This window comes from Panicum hallii, chromosome 8 (genome assembly GCF_002211085.1).
Source record: "Panicum hallii strain FIL2 chromosome 8, PHallii_v3.1, whole genome shotgun sequence".
Taxonomy (NCBI): Eukaryota; Viridiplantae; Streptophyta; class Magnoliopsida; order Poales; family Poaceae; genus Panicum; species Panicum hallii.
Window position 1 is genome coordinate 40414132 of NC_038049.1, and position 16570 is coordinate 40430701.

At 50.0% G+C, this 16570-nt stretch overlaps 2 non-coding genes across 2 annotated transcripts; one reads left to right on the forward strand and one right to left on the reverse strand.

The window, feature by feature from the left end:
- Window positions 1-15744: 15744 nt before the first annotated feature.
- Window positions 15745-15817, reverse strand: TRNAR-CCU. The gene has a single exon. It is a non-coding gene; the product is annotated as a tRNA-Arg (tRNA).
- A 313-nt stretch (window positions 15818-16130) lies between these two features.
- Window positions 16131-16202, forward strand: TRNAQ-CUG. The gene has a single exon. It is a non-coding gene; the product is annotated as a tRNA-Gln (tRNA).
- Window positions 16203-16570: the final 368 nt, after the last annotated feature.

A 16570-nucleotide genomic window follows, 5' to 3' on the forward strand; every position in this document is an offset into this window, starting at 1 on the left:
CAAACTCGAAAGAAAGGAACCAAAGAGCTCAAAGGCTTAAACGAAATCCATAGATATGTCTCAAAAGCTCAGCATGCTCAAATGACAAATGTACATATCCATGAACTAAAACCAAACATAAGACAATATATAATACAATAAGAGACAGCAAAGTCCTGATCGAGCTCTCTCTAAAGCTACCCTCCCCCTGACTCCCTCTCCCCCTTTGGCATCAAAGCACAAAAAGGCTAGCTACTGATCCGGGTGCCGCGGGACGGCGAGGAAGCGATCCGGGTCATCATCATCGTCGTCGTCGTCAGATGGTGGATCCTCAGTGACTGACGGTAGCTGCTGATCTGAAGGGCCTGCTGGTGCTGAGCTGACGGGAGGTGTGGCTGTCGTCGAGGCTGTCGTCGAGGCCCTGGTGCTAGCACTGCCTGGGAGAGGGTCCGTGGAAGTAGTAGCCGGCTCAGCAGAAGATGTGTCAACATCTGAAGTGGTGAGTGCTGATGCTGCCGGCTGTGACGACTGCTGAAGTAAGGACACCTCTCCGCCTCCCCCTGAAGGTAGTGGCTGTGGTACTGCGGGGAGGCCAACTGACTGCACTGCAGAGGGTGACTCCTGGAAGAGTGAGGTCGCAGGCAGTGGAGAGAAGAGGGGACGACTCGCAGACCCTAGAAGTGCTGACAATGAGAACATAATCTCTGGGGTCGCGGAGGAAGCTGGAGCAGTGGAGGCCGGAGCTGGTGTAACTGCGAGTGGTGGTGCTCCGGCGCCCTGAAGGCCTGACTGTCCTGGCTGCTGAGGGGCGAGTCCGGTGTGAGAGTATAGCTGTGAAATCATCCCGAACATCGCCATCATGCCCTGCTGCATCTGCTGAAACTGAGCGTCCGTCCTCTGAGAGACTCTGTCAATAAGGCCGACGAAACGCTCCTCTGTAGCAGCTCGCTCTCGGGCGGCCTCCCTCTGAATCTGTGCAAGCTGGGCCTCATGGGCTCTCCTGGCCTCCTCCTGGGCTCGACGATCCTCTCTCTGCTGTGTGACCAGCTGCTGTAGAAGTGCGGTGAGCTCAGACGGCTGAGACACCTGGGACTCTGAGACTGTAGTAGCAGCAGCTGTCACTGGAGCTGGCTCTCCTGAACCTCCTGCCTCGTGATCATGGCTAGCTGGAGCAGGTGCAGGGAAGTATTCCTCGTCCTCGGAGGAGTCTGACTCTAGGTCTGACCAATGAATCTCATCATCTCCCCCGGGAAGCTGTGCCTCTGCAGCAAGTAATGCCTCGTCCTCCTGGGCCACTCGGGCCTGTACCTCGGGTGAGAGTCGTGCCATGGCAGCACGATCTGCCTGTCTCCCTCTCCTCCTGTCAGAGGGTGCTGTCGGGCGGTAGACGGGGAACCAGGGAACCTCGTCCTGTCTGAAGACTGCACTGACGGGTGACTCAGCTGGCACTATCATGGAGCAAATGAAACTGATCCAGTGAGCATAAGGAAACTGTCGTACTACGCCCATCCCGTCAGTGATAACATCCTCGATCTCTGCCAGAATAAAATCAACAATATCGAACGGCTCGTGAGTGAGGATGTGAAGTAGTAGCAGCTGCTGCAGACCAGTGAACCCCTCTGGGTAGCCACTCCTCGGGAGCAAAGTCCTCCGGAGTGCCATGTGAACTGCGTAAGCCTCTGGGGTCAGCAGGCTAGGAACCCTGGCGTAGGAAGCCGGGAAGGGCTGGCGGAAGCACTGTGAGATCGCCTCGTGAGAAGGTGCAATCCCGCCAATCATGGCCCTGCGAGGTGGATCTGCATCACCGTATACCATCTCGTGCAGGGAGACGTCAACCAGGTCAACTCCTAGAATCCCTGCGAGTGTCGCTCTGGACAACCCAAACACCTGCCCCCCAAACATGAAGTGAACTGCTCTGCGCTCTGGGGCAATCCAAGCTGTGGCGTAGAAAACTCTGACCCAGTCCTCAATATATCTGTTCCTCTCAATCGAGAGCAACCTGGGCAGACCTCTGAAGTGGTCGAAGTGCTCGCGGACATCAGCTCCCCCTGCAGCTGTCCTCAGTGAAACCCAGTCCAGTACTCGGTGAGGGAAAATCCTGTGGCCCCGCCTCTGGTAGGTCTCGTAGAAACTGGCCTGAAGAAGTGTCCAGAATCTGCGATCGACCCGGCTGTCTCGTGTCACGGGAAACCACTCCTCCTCCTGTACACTCCACCTGAGCCTCTTGACCTTCGCCGCATTGGCCTTGGTCAAGTTCTGGAGCAGCACACCTGGCTCCAGACGCACGACAGTGTCCATGCGGAACACTGCGCGCTCGGCCGCTAGGGCCTCGGCTCGTCTAGCTGCTGCTGCTGCTGCGGTGGACCTGCGAGGCTCCTGAGGCTGGTGGCCTCCTCGCGTCCTAGGTCCGGTGCGACGCTCGGTCGCAGGTGAAGTCTCCTCTGCGGGGGACGTCTGCCGGGTGCGGCCAGAACGTCGTAGAGCTGGTGACTGAGGTGTAGCCTGCCCCTGAGACTGCTCTGACTGCTCTGACTCTGAAGCTGAATCGGACTCTGCCGCTGAGAGTGACTGCGCTGACTCTGCTGCTGCTGCTGCGGCTCTGGTGGCCCTGGCACCTCTGACTCGGCCCATTCCTCTGCCTCTGCCTCTGCCCCTGGCTGCTGGATCCCTGATCGCGAACGGACGAGCACGGCCAGACGCCTGCTCCTCGGCGGCCTTAGCCACCATCTCGGCCCTCTCGGCCTCTCTCGCTGCGCGAGTCCGCTTGCGAGCGGGCTCCTCGACAACTATCTCCTTCCCCTTCCTCTTGTCACGACCCATCTCGACACAGTGAGTAACACGGACGCGACGATGCGGTGGCAAGCGGGCGACGCGGTGATGCGTGGGTGGCACAGCGTGGAAAGCGGCAGTGGTGGTGACACAGTGCGTGAGCAGCGCTCGGGCGCAGGCGTGAGAGCGGTGGAGCGCGTGCGCGCGGGTGGCGGTGTGACGGCGCGGAGGCAGTGCTGGTGGTGCACGTGCGCGGCTGGGCGCGCGGTGGAAGGCGGCGGCGGCGCGAGGGCGCACGGGCGCAAGTGAGGGGCGGTGCGCGTGCGCGCGGGCGGCGGGTGACGGCGGCGGCGTGCAGGATGTGCGGGTGCGACGGTGGAAGACGCGCGGACGGCGGCGCACGGACGGCGAGCGGCGGCGCGTGCGGGCGGCGCAAAGCGGCGGACGGCGGCGGCGGTGACAGGAGCGAGGGCGAAGGCGAGGGGTCGAGCGGGAAACGAAAGCGTGTGAGGAGACGCTGGCGGGCAAGAGAGAAATATGACATGTGGACCCCGCAATTTTTCTTATCGTCGGTTGATCCGACGCTTAGGTTTTGAACACCGGTTGATCGCGTCGGTGTAATTTACCAGAAACCCTGCCAAATCTGTGTCTGTACGCCGGTTGAACCGATGATTTGAAATGTGAACTCGTCGGTTGAACGATGCAAATAACAGTTGATTTTCAGGTCAAAGTCGTGTTCTGTTCATCGGTTGATCCGATGCTGCAAATTTTGTATACGCCGGTTGAACGCCTGAAATGACTGAGCTGTGGCTGACACTTAGTAACGCCGGTTAAACCGATGGGTATAGATCCATTGAACGTCGGTTTAACCGGTGAACCCAAAAACCCTCTCTCAGCTCACTTTTCTATGCTAAATCCAATGAACTTATAAGATTCAACTAAACTCAAGTTAATGGACTTGCATAGGCGACTTTACCCCTCAAAATAGGATAGCTTAATAACTTAAATAGTTTTTCTTTTCAAAATCAAGGATAAGTCGCAAGAGAGACAAAGCGCCAATTTAAAATGTATGAGCCATGTCATAAGAATATTGAAGGAGGAAAGCTTCAAACTCACAATGGCATTGCTCACTAGGCAATAACGCACCTAACACTTTACTCTTTTCACTTTTCATGAATTAAGATCTTTCACGTAAAACAAGTCTCATTTTCATCAAGTGATCTCCTTTGTGACTTTTTCGCATGCAATGATAATGCAAATTACAAACACATGCGAAAGAAAGGTAAACATGAGATGCACAACTATTTGACAAGAAATGCATAGAGAGAATTTAAGATCTACTTGTCAAGTTTGATCCCACGGAAAGCTTCATCATGATGAGCCTTTCTACAAGCCTAGAGGAAAACAAGTGGACCACCACCTCTAGCTAAACCCTTGCTCATCACTATCTTACCATGGTTAGACAAGTGTCCTATATGTATGCATTTTTCTATATGACATGGCAACTTACATGACGTTTGCCGCATCTAACACATTTAGCTCATTTCTTAGCCTAACAAAGGTACTCTCGTCTAAAGGTTTTGTGAAAATATCCGCCAATTGCTCCTCGGATCTCACACCTTGAAGGGAAATGTCCCCCTTGGCTTCGTGATCACGCAAGAAGTGATGGCGAATATCAATATGCTTTGTGCGAGAGTGTTGAACCGGATTCTTGGCAATTTTTACGGCACTTTCATTGTCACAAAGGAGTGGTATTCTTCCTAGTTTCACACCAAAGTCCAAGAGGGTTTGCTTCATATATAGAATTTGGGCACAACATGCACCGGCAGCTATATATTCTGCTTCCGCGGTGGACAAAGCCACGGAATTTTGCTTCTTACTCGACCAAGAAACTAGAGAACGCCCAAGCAAGTGACAACCCCCGGAGGTACTCTTGCGATCGACACGGCTTCCGGCAAAATCCGAATCCGAGTATCCCAAGAGATCTAAGCTAGCGCCTTTGGGGTACCACAAGCCTATGCTAGGAGTGTGCTTGAGATACCGTGGAGGTGCTTGGTGTAGATGAGGAAGGTCCTCCCCCTTGATCATTGCCTTCATGCACCTCTTCCGGCTTGATATCCCCAATGGACATCTTCTTCAAGGCTTCTTCAATCTCTTCATCCCCTACATTTTCATAGCCAACAACCTCCTCTTGGGAGCCATTAGATTCATCAAACTCCACATCACATGTTTCTTCAACTAACCCGGAGTTTTGATTGAATACTCTATATGCTTTGGAGTTTGACGCATAACCAAGAAAGAAACCTTCATCACATCTACTTTCAAACTTACCGAGCCTTTTCTTCTTATAAATGAAGCATTTGCAACCAAAGACTCGAAAGTATGATATATTTGGTTTCCTCCCGGTGATGAGCTCATATGGAGTTTTCTTGAGGAGTCGGTGAGGATACACTCGGTTGGATGCATGACACGCCGTGTTGATTGCTTCCGCCCAAAACTTCTCGGACGTGCCATAATCATCCAACATTGCTCTTGCTAGGGTGATGAGTGTCTTGTTCTTTCTTTCCACCACACCATTTTGTTGTGGCGTGTAGGTGGCGGAAAACTCATGTTTGACTCCTTCTTCATCGCACCATTCTTCAATCTTCATATTTTTGAACTCGGTGCCGTTGTCACTCCGAATCTTCACGATTGGGGAATTACATTCCCTTTGAGCTTTTCTTGCAAATGACTTGAAGATTTCCGGAGTTTCACCCTTATCGCCTAGAAACATGACCCAAGTGTAACGTGAAAAATCATCAACAATTACTAGGCAATAGAGGTTACCACCAATGCTCTTGTATGAAGTTGGACCAAAGAGATCCATGTGAAGTAGCTCGAGCGGCTTGGAGGTAGACAACATCGTCTTGATAGGATGATGAGTTGCAACTTGTTTTCCGGCTTGACATGCTTTGCATAGCTTGTTCTTGTCAAAAGTGACGTCCTTTATGCCGGTGATCATCCCTCTCTTGTGGGCTTTCTTGAGGTTGCTCATGCCAATATGAGCAATTCTTCTGTGCCAAAGCCACCCAAGAGATGACTTGGTGAAGAGGCAAGTCATGGTGCTTGTTTGCTTCGAAGAGAAATCCACCAAATAGATATTGCCATGCCTAAACCCCGTGAATACCAATGACTTGTCTTTTTCATGAGTCACTACAACACCATTCTTGTCAAAGGCACACGTTAGTCCAAGATCACACAATTGTGCAATAGAAATGAGGTTAAAACTAAGTGCTTCTACAAACAAAACATTTGAAATGAATAAATCTTTTGAAATTGCAATTCTACCCAAATCTAAGACTTTCCCCTTAGAGTTATCACCATAGGTGACATGTTCATGATCGCCGGGGTCTTCAAGTGAGGTGAACATGCTATCATTGCCGGTCATGTGTTGAGAGCAACCGCTATCAAGTACCCAATGTTTTCCACCGGCTTTGTAGTTCACCTACACACATGAGAATTTATTTTTGAGTTTTCGGAACCCAAACAAGCTTTGGGCCTTGCACATGTGTGACAAGAGCTTTTGGGACCCAAAGTTGCTTGGGGAGCTTCTTCTTCGACTCCTTAGCAATTTTGCCAATGAACTTGGCCTTCACCTTGCCCTTCACTTTACTCAAGAGAAAATGATTATTTTGAAACATTGATGAGTAATTCTTGGGTAATTTAGGAAGAGGACGTGATGGTAAAGTGCACTCCCTAGTGTGGTGCCCGGTGACTTGGCAATGTTGGCAATATGAGCCAACTTCCTTGATGAAGCTTGTCTTGATCTCCGGAGAAGGAGTTGTAGCCATGTTTGGCTCCGGAAATGAACCAAGACCTCTCTTACCATAGTCACGGGCATTGTTGAAGAGAATCTCCTTGTGGATGTATTCTCCCCTTGAGAGTTTCTCCACACTACTCTTGAGGCTTGCCACTTGATCCATCAATTCCTTTTCCCTAGAAGAGCCAAGCTTGGGCACAACATTAGTGGCATATGCATCAATGAGTAGGTCATCACATGAAGTAGAAGCATTGACCTTTTCATTAACAACTTTCTCAAGACTTGGGTCAATTACTTCATAAGCAAATTCAAGTTCTTGATACTTGTGAGCCAACTCCCTATGCTCTTGTTTGAGCTTTTTGTGGCTCTCTTCAACTTGCTTAGCAAGTACAAGTGACTCATTGTGCTTTTTGAGCAAGTCATTGTACTTACTAAGTAAGTCGGAGTGGGCAAGCTCTAACTTGGCATGAGTGCTCTCAAGAACTTTAACTTTGCCCTTTTCCCTCTTGATGACGGATGTATACTCATTGATGAGGTTAGTAAATTCATTTGGATCAAGCTCTTCATCACTATCATCTTCATTATCTACCTCACATACCTTGGTGTTACCTTTTGCCATGAGGCACATAGGAGGCGGAGGTAGAGATGGTTCTTCATTGGTGAGGGCGATGGTGACAATGTCTTCTTCATCACTTGAGTCTTCGCTTGATGAGACATCGGTCACCCATTCTTGTTTCTCCACCAAGAAACTTTTCTTGGTATGCCCTTTCTTCTTCGGGAAGAGCTTGGTCTTCTTGTCATGGGTCTTCTTCTTCCCAAATCTCTTGTTTTTGTTTTTCCTCTCCTCTTTTTCATCATCGCTTGAATCATGGCGATGCTTACTCTTGTTGTCCTTGCTTCTTTTGTCCGGCTTGGGGCAATTTGGACGGATGTGTCCTTTTTCGCCACAATTGTAGCAAATCTTGTTTTTGACATCCATTGGCCGGAACATTCCCTTCTTGGAGTCAAAGTTGAAGCCCTTTTTATTGATCTTCTCATTCAAGCGTGTGAACTTTCTCATCATGAGAGCAAGCTCTCCATCATCTTCAACATCGGATGAGCTCTCATGATGATCATCTTCTTCATTGCTTGAGCTTGAGTCTTGTTTGACCATCTTGAGCTTGCGGGATTTGTTTGTCTTGGTCTTTAGAGCAATTGACTTGCTTGAAGTTGGCTCTTCGGTCATACCAAGAATGCTCATTTCATGAGCGCGAATTTCTCCCACAAGTTCTCCTACTTCCATTGTGGCGAGATCCTCCTTTTGAAGCATAGCATTGATAATGTTATACTTGGGCTTCGGAAGGAGCATGAGGATCTTGCGGTTGATGGATGCACTGTCAATTTTGGATATTTCAAGTGCATTAATGTCCTTGACAATGACATTCAAGCGAGAATACATATCATTGCAATTTTCATGAGCTAGCATTTTGAAGGAATCATACTTAGCTCTAAACAAGTGATATTTTTGTTCACGAACTTTGGTGGAACCTTCATGTATTTCAATGAGTTCCTTCCAAATATCACTTGCTAGGTCCATGCCATTTACTCTAGCAAAGACCTCCTCACTAATAGCTTCGAAAATTGCATTTCTAGCTCTAGCATTCCATTTTAATTGGTCGGGGGTGGGATCTCCGGTGAACCCGACTTTAGTTGCCAACCACACTTCGGGGGCAATCGCATCAAGGTATGCGGCCATGCGAACTTTCCAATAGGCAAAGTTCTTGCCCTCGAAGTGAGGCGGCGAACCACCCATCTTGGCCATAGCTCTAGGCGGTGAAGCCTAATGATCCAAATGAGCAACCTGGCTCTGATACCAATTGAAAGGATCGATGGACCAAGAGGGGGGGTGAATTGGGCCTTTTTCAATTTCTAAAACAAGATAAAACAACCTTAACCTATGCAAAAACTAGAAAGGCTCCAATTCACCAACCGGATAACTAAACAACCTACACAAGCTAGTTAAGATGAAAAGAGATAAAGCCTAGCAAGGTAGAGCTAACTAGTGATCCCTAAATCAAGCACATGAATGAATTGCATGAAAGATAATGCTTGAAATAAGTAAAGTGGACAAGGGACAACCGGATTTTTTCCCGTGGTATCGATGTGTTGGCACACACCCCTAATCCACGTTGTGACACTCACAAAGAGTATTGTCACCTCCCAAGTCACCAAGACGAGGGCACTCACTAAGAGTCTCCGTTCACCATCCCGGTGTGGTGGAGATCAAGCCACGTACAAATCTCTTCTCCGGGCTTCCACAATCCTTGGCAAGCTCCGCGAGAATCACCTCGATCACCAAGATCGCCTAGGTGATGCCAATCACCAAGAGTAACAAGCTAAGGCCTTTACTTGAGCAAGAACCAATCACAAAGAATGAATGCACACAAGCTTCTCTCTACTCAAGTCCTTAATCTTGCTTCTTGAATGATTGAATGAACAAGTGTATGAAATGTTGAAGCTCAAAGTGGCTCTTGGCTAAAGTATGTGTGTTTGGATGTTGCCTGGTGCCAAGAGTGGTAGAATGACCCATTGGAGGGGTATATATAGGAAGCTCACACGAATAGAGCCGTTGGAGAAAAAGCTGCCAGAAAAACTGCGTAGCGCCGGTTAATCCGACGTCCCTCCAATAGTCATCGTCGGTTTATCCGGTGAATGTAAACTGCCACTTCTGAAAACTAGCCGTTACAGCTTGGGCAGATTAACCGTCGTTGCATCGGTTTAACCGGTGAGTGTAATCATCCATTGATCAACAGAAATACCAAGTCCCTGGACAACTGCACCGACGTCCAAATTCAAATAGCGTCGGTTTAACCGGTGAGTGTAGTTGTCCACTGATCAACTGAAAACCGAGTCTCTGGACAACTGCACCGACGTCCAATTTCAAATAACGTCGTTTTAACCGGTGTATTGACTTGTCCAGACCTGCTGACCTCGTTTAACCGACGTATATAAAACTTGAGGCGTCGGTTAATCCGGTGATAAGGATTTTTCTGATTTTGCCTTTTCTGACTTGAGTCTTGAATGAAATCCAAATATTCTTGAGATATAAGTTGAGATCCACTTATTTGAGCTTCTGGAAACCTGAGTGACCATTGTGTGCATCCATTTTCAAATGACCATGTCCATGCTCAAGTTACTAAGCCTAAACCCCTCTTAATAGTGCGATCACTACAAAACTATAAAACCTATACTAACCTAAGTGTCCTTCTCAACCTTATGACACTTAGGACTAGAAAGATCCTTAGTCTTGACACGTTATAGAGTTGAATGCCGAGATCGCCTTTTTGAATAATGAAAATTAGGGGCCTCTTTTGACATGTAACCAAATGAGCAATAATGATCTATAAAGCTGCACAAACTCATTAGTCACAATAATGGTTGTCATTAATCACCGAAACATACCTTAAGGGCCTAGATGCTTACAGTTAGCCCGTAGGAAACTGACGAGCGCGAGTTCCTATTTCTTACCTAAGCCCGCGCCGACAACGGCGATCTTAGATGGATCACCCTCCTAGAGCTGGATCGTCTTGAGGGCCACGTCATCTGTCGACTGGATGCTCGACTTGCTGGCCTTTCTTGAAGGAATCTCCAGCCCAGACTGAGAGAGCTGCTACGCGGCCGCGAGTACTTCTCCCGAAGCATCTGGCACACGAGTAGTCGAAGCGTACTGGATCGCCTCCTGATTGCAATCATACGACTTCTTCAAGTCGCCCCGGAGAGTGAGTACTCCACTGAGTCCTGACATCTTGAGAAGCAGATAAACGTAATGTGGCACTGCCATAAACTTGGCAAGTGCCGGACGACCCAATATTGCATGGTAAGAAGATTCGAAGTTAGCCACTTAAAATTTGATGAATTCAGTGCGGTAGTTCTCCCTCGTGCCAAAGGTGACTCGGAGAAATATCGTACCAAGTGGGTGTGCCGCGTTACCTGGGACGATGCCGTAGAAGGGGGACTTGCTCGGAACCAGCATGTCCTTGAAGTCCAGGCCCATCTTCCTCAGAGTGCTGGCGAAGATGAGGTTAAGACCGCTCCCACCATCGATAAGCACCTTGGCGAGCCTGACCTCTGCCACCACAGGATCTAGAACCAGGGGGAACTTGCCGGGCTCCGAAAAGCTCGTCCACTTGTCGTTGCGGGAGAATGAGATGGGGACCTCCGACCAACGGAGTGGTCGTGGTACTGCCGGCTCAACGGACATGATCTCCCGAAAAAGCAGCTTCCGGTCCCACCTGGAGCCGAAATCCCCATCACCTCCGAAGATGACGTTGACGGTCTTCGAAGCGTCCTGGAACTTGGGGTTGCGCCCTTGGTCCTCTTGGTCGTCATCCTCAGGTTCTTTGTCCACAGGCTTCTTATTCTTCTTACCATCACCAGAGTTGCTGAACGTCCTCTGGAGATGGTAGCAGTCGATGGCCGCATGGTTGGCACCTGGATGCCATGGGCACTTCTTCTGTAGGAGCTTCTCGAACTCTTCCTGCGTTGTCGACTTCTTGCCCCGCGAGGGACGATCCATAGCCGCGATGAGATCATCTGGCTTGCGTTTTCGGGGTGGACCCGAATAGTCCCGCTGGTCTTTGTCGTTGCGGTTGTCGTTTAGGTGCCTTAGATTGCTATCTTGGCGCCGCGGGAACCGCTCCCGCATCTTCTCCTCCTGCTCGGACCAAAAGTGCATCATATCACGAAGGCCCGCAACAGTCTTCGGCCTATTCCGCCCAAAATCCCTGGAGATGCCTGGGTCGGTGATACCGTTGTAGAAGCAGTCGATGATGTCGTCCTCTAAGATGTTCGCGATGGTGGCGCGGACGTCGAAGAAGCGACGTGTGTAGGACCGCAGGAGCTCGTTACGTTCCTGCTTACACTGAGCAAGATCCTGATGAGTACCTGCGCGAGCAATCGCTCCCTGAAAGTTGTCGATGAAGACCCTCTTGAGCCGTTCCCAGGAGTCGATGGAGTTGTTGCTTAGGCTATCCAGCCACGTGAGCGGCGCATGGTCCAAAGCCATCGGGAAGTAGACGACCTTGGTGATGTTCGAGCCCCCTGCGACCTCAATGGCCGTGGAGTAGCAACGTAGCCACTGCTGAGGAGCCTGCTTGCCGTCGTACTTGGTGATGCCGATCGGCTTGAAGCCCTCAGGGTACTTGTAGCTGCTAAAACGTGCAGAGAAAGCTGGGAATCGGTCGCTACAGTTAGTACCTTCGGTTTCGACTTCTTCGCGGACCTTGCGCCTGGAGGAGATCACGGACCGCGCGTCGCGGCCTTCATTGATGTGCTGGCACAGGTCTTCTAGAGGAAGCCGATGGTTGACCTGTCGCGGGTTACCCCCTGGAGGTGGCTGTTGCCTCCCGCAAGGGGTCTGGCTCCCGTGAGCGTTGTCATTGTTGAGGCTGGGCTGAGGTTGAGGACGTCCGCCAGCCGTTCGGCTGCGGCTCTCGCCTACGCGCTCATCCCTGATGGTGGACGCCAGGTTATGCTGATCCAGCTGGATCTAGGCCCTCTGCGCGTAAAGAAGTGCTTGATGCACGTTCGGGTCATTACTGCGCTCGAGGATGGTCGTAACCCTGGCGATGTTGGCCACCGGAGTCCTGAAGCCTCGTTCGCTTACGGTGGTGAACTCAAGATCAAGCTCGCGATGCATAGATCGTCTGCGCTCGTTGAGCCTTCACCGCCGGATTGTGCGGGCCCTGTTCCTGGCCCTCCGTGCCTCACGATCGGCATCGTTCTCGTCGCCGGCGTTGGCTATGACCTCGTCTTCGGAGACTGCTTCAAATTCGACGATGGGAAGATCCCCATCGTCCTCGCCTTCTTCTGCCATTAGCACCTGACGGGAAGCGAGCTCAACGGAGCTCATGTCGACTAGTTCTGTCGACTCCTCTGCCACAGTAGCCAACGGCCTACCCTCCTGGAAAGGCAGAGGCTCGAGATGGGCCACATGTCGAGCCTTGGCCTCGAGTAGATCGGAGAGCCTCATCCCCTTCCAATGTACGAAGCGCCCCTCGGGTGTGGAGGTGATCATTAGATCACTGGCGCCAAAACTACCCGAGGCCCCCCGACATGCGGTGGCTTCGGGCCCTCCAAGTTGGAGCAGGGAATCCAGGTCCTCCTCTAATGCAGAGAAAGACTCGGAGAATTTGGCCCCCTGAAGATCAGTGGCCAAGTTGCGTGAACTGAGTTGAGATCGGTTACGCGGATCCTTAGATTGGAACGAATCCAACCCAAGGGAAGTTGCCATAATGCTAGATGAAGTTGAGCCTGGAGCAGACTCCACCTCAATCTTTGTTGCGGAAGCATGGGTCGACAAGTCGTCGAGCCCGTCGACGAACTTGTCGAGGTCGCTGCGGGGATCCGCAGCGAAAATCTTTGGCTTCATGTCGATGAGGAATCGACGGAAGTTGCCTGCACCGTCTGCGATGCAAACCCACGAGCCAAAAACAAATGTCGTGCCCTGAGAGGGAACTAACCTGGAGAATTGGAAAGTTGCCATCGAGCTCGCCGGTGGATCTTCGATGCGCTCCCCTACCTAGCGCGCCAGCTGTCGGTGTTTTACCGACTGCCCACCGAGGGATATACCCAAGGTGGTAAGTTTTGGTGAGGAGACGCCGAGATCAGGAACTCGAAGGTGCAAGGAACACAAAGCACAGGTTCGGGCCGCTAGGTGCGTAATACCCTACGTCCTGTATGGTGGTTTGTATTGCCTTTGGTGTAGTTTGATCTGTAGATCTTGTTTTGAGAGGGGTCCGTATCCTCCCTTATATATCCGAGAGGCCAGGGTTACAAAGATACTAACCAACACCAGCTAAGGAACCGTACCAAAACATATCTCGAGTAGATTCCCTCTGTACCGGTTAGCTCTATCTCCTACTTAAACGAGATAAATAAGAGATAAGATGGACTTAATCTCTTAAACCTCTTTAAACTACGTTATATACACAATCCCGTGGCCCCGGATCTGACATCACTTTCTCTAGGGATACATGAAGACCTTCCATCAATTGTAGTACCATGGAACATCTCAGCAAGATGATCAAGATAAGTAGGCATAGCCCATATGAATTTCTTTCACTCCGAATACTTTTTCTGAAATGCTCAAATCTAGGCACATATTAGACAAGTGTACTTTTTCTGAAATTTAAATCTATATGAACAGACTAGTGTACTGGATGAATAAGTACCTGTGTGTTTATGACCCACCAAGAATCATCTGCTATTATGCATCCATTATCTCTTCGGCCTAATCCAGATTCACCATTGGACCAATTGATCCACGTGTACATAACTTTGCCTTGGGTATATCTATTCTTCAATTGCTTGATATCATGCCTGAGGTGAGTCCGATCATAATATTTTTGGGCTCTCACCTTGTAAGCACGACTTTTCATCTGCCCATTATGGCAATTCCCTTCCCTAATTTGTTCAAGAGCAAGTTCACATAATATGTGTGTATTTTTTTCGGTCCAATTGGCCTTGTCAAAATGGTTCTAGTAAAGGAAAAAAATTAGCGACAACTAAATAACAGATTATCTACAAGCAACCTAACTAATTGAGCGCCACATTTTACTATAAAGCAAATGATGAATTGGATCTGTAAGAGAAGTTAATGATCTTACCGAATGGTTCTCCTCGTCCACCGAATGCTCTCCATATTCCTCTGTAGGAACGGAGCTGTTCGTGGCAGATGTGGATCCACGGCCTTGGAGAGCAGCCAGCCTTCCACGGCCGCCACCACCCACACCTGGAGGAGAGAAGTAGGGAGCGGATCCTTGTGGCAAGCGGCCGGCTCCCGCTCCATTGTTGACCGTCCTGGGGCGGCGACCTCCTAAGCGCCCAGACTGGCATCCTCCATGGCCGGATCTGCTACCACCACCGCTCGAACGAGGAGGCTGGAACAATGCACGGGTGGATCTACCGCTACCGCCGCCGGCGCAATAGGAGGACGTCCTCCCACGCTAGGAACTCCATCTAACTGCAGCAACCCCGAGTACTAGCCAATATGGGGATAGCCGTCGCTCATGGAATTCAGATCTAGGTTCTCCATTTGAGACCTAGGATACCACGGCTGCTGCGAGAACACTCCAAGATCCTCTTCATCGTTGGCGGCGGCGGAAGCGTTGAGGTGGGAAGCCGTCGAGGAAGAACTCCCCTGAGAAAAAAAAGTTATGGTACCCGCCCCCTTGCCTGTCCATGGTGGATCCGGCGTGGAGAGGAGCGAGGGCGTCGGTGGCGGTGTGGGGAGGAGCGTGGGTGCTGGCGCTGGCGAGGGACCAACGGTGGCGGTGGCGGAGGTGGGGGCAGAGGGCAAGGGAAAAGCGAGGGCGAGCGGGCGTTGGTGGCAGCGTTGAGAGGAGCGAGGGCGTCGGTGGTGGCATAGGGAGGAGCGAGGGCGTTGGTGGCGGCGTGGGAAGGACCATGGGTGCGGGCGCTGGCGGAGGGCGAGACAGAGCGAGCGGGCGAGAGGGAGGAGGGTTCATGAAGAGAGGGAGCAATAATGAGGGGCAGCACGGGTCAAAGTTCTCTTTTAGCTCCTTTTAACTCCTCTTCGTGGGCTAAAGAGGAGTTTTGACCTAAAGTAACTAAAGTTTAGTCAGTTTGCTTTAGCCAGTGGGATCCAAACGGAACCTTAGCCACATGCTCTTGTTGAGTCTGGTCGAGCTCGGATCAAAGCAAAAGAATAGTGGATTTTTGGCCCTAATCCAAACCTGTAAATGATCGGACCTACTCTGTATCAATTTTATCATAGAGTTTGAGCAATAAATGAACGAGCTCGCTAGGTGTATTCATCATAAACTGAGTCTAGTAGTATTATATAGTAGTATTATATGCTATTAGCTGGTCGGGACCGGATTATGGGATTATAGGAATACATGAATAATTGGATTCTTTATAGTCTAACCCATAATCGTCTATTATGGAATAGCTATATATCTTTATTCGGTTTTCATATAACATCTTAAGACTCTAACTAACCCAAGCACCACCCTAATATTCTCACCCTCTTTTTTCCACTCTTATATGGAGAATAGGTGAGATAAGAATCCGAACTATATGTATTTCAAAGCGGAGAACGGGTGTTTAACCGACACGTGTGATGATGTCCTACTTGCCATACAGTTCTGGTGAAATGGGTAAAAAAAATGGGAGACGGGTGGCAGAAAAAAAAACGCGCCAGGTAGGGGTCGAACCTACGGCCTTCTGCTTAGGAAACAGACGCTCTATCCACTGAGCTACAGGCGCCTCATGACTTATTGTTAACTAGCTGCTCCTTGTTCGAGTCACTCCCGGTTCTTTGCAGAGGTTTGAACTTTGAAGCGCGGGCGAACCTGCTACTCTGCCTACGGGCTGCGTGCGTGCAGTTCCGGGCTTAAAGTTCCATGCTTGTTAATGAGCACTGTCGGTGGAAGGTTAAGGATCCGTTACAGTTTTTTTTGTTCAAGTTTTGTGCTATCGCTGGTACCAAACGACTCGAGGTTATGACTCCGCAGGACTTGCCAGCGTGACAAAGTATGCTTAGTTTAAAAAAAATAAGGTCCGCTAACCAGGCAGCTGAGGTCCCATGGTCTAGCGGTTAGGACATTGGACTCTGAATCCAGTAACCCGAGTTCAAGTCTCGGTGGGACCTTTATTTATTTTATTTTTCAATTTTTCCCTTTCAAACATGTTTACATTTTACTATCTCTCTCACCCAAAGAATCGACCAAGCCCTCGCCTCTTCTTTGATTTTGCTGAACGGAGCCGACGCCGAGGGGAGGCAAAGCTGAAAGCTTCCCAATCTGTGTCGCCCACGGATTCCAAACCTGATGTCACTTCCTTTTCGATCTGGAGGCAGAATCTATCCTGTTCTGGTGCTGAAGCAAGCATCAAGGATGACGAGAGATGACGGACCTGGCCTCTACGTTCCCGAAATGAAAACCTTGCTGTTGCAGACGTGGAGCTTTTTTTTTATTTCCCAAGAGAACTTTGCTTACCTTTATTTTCAGGAAAAACAGT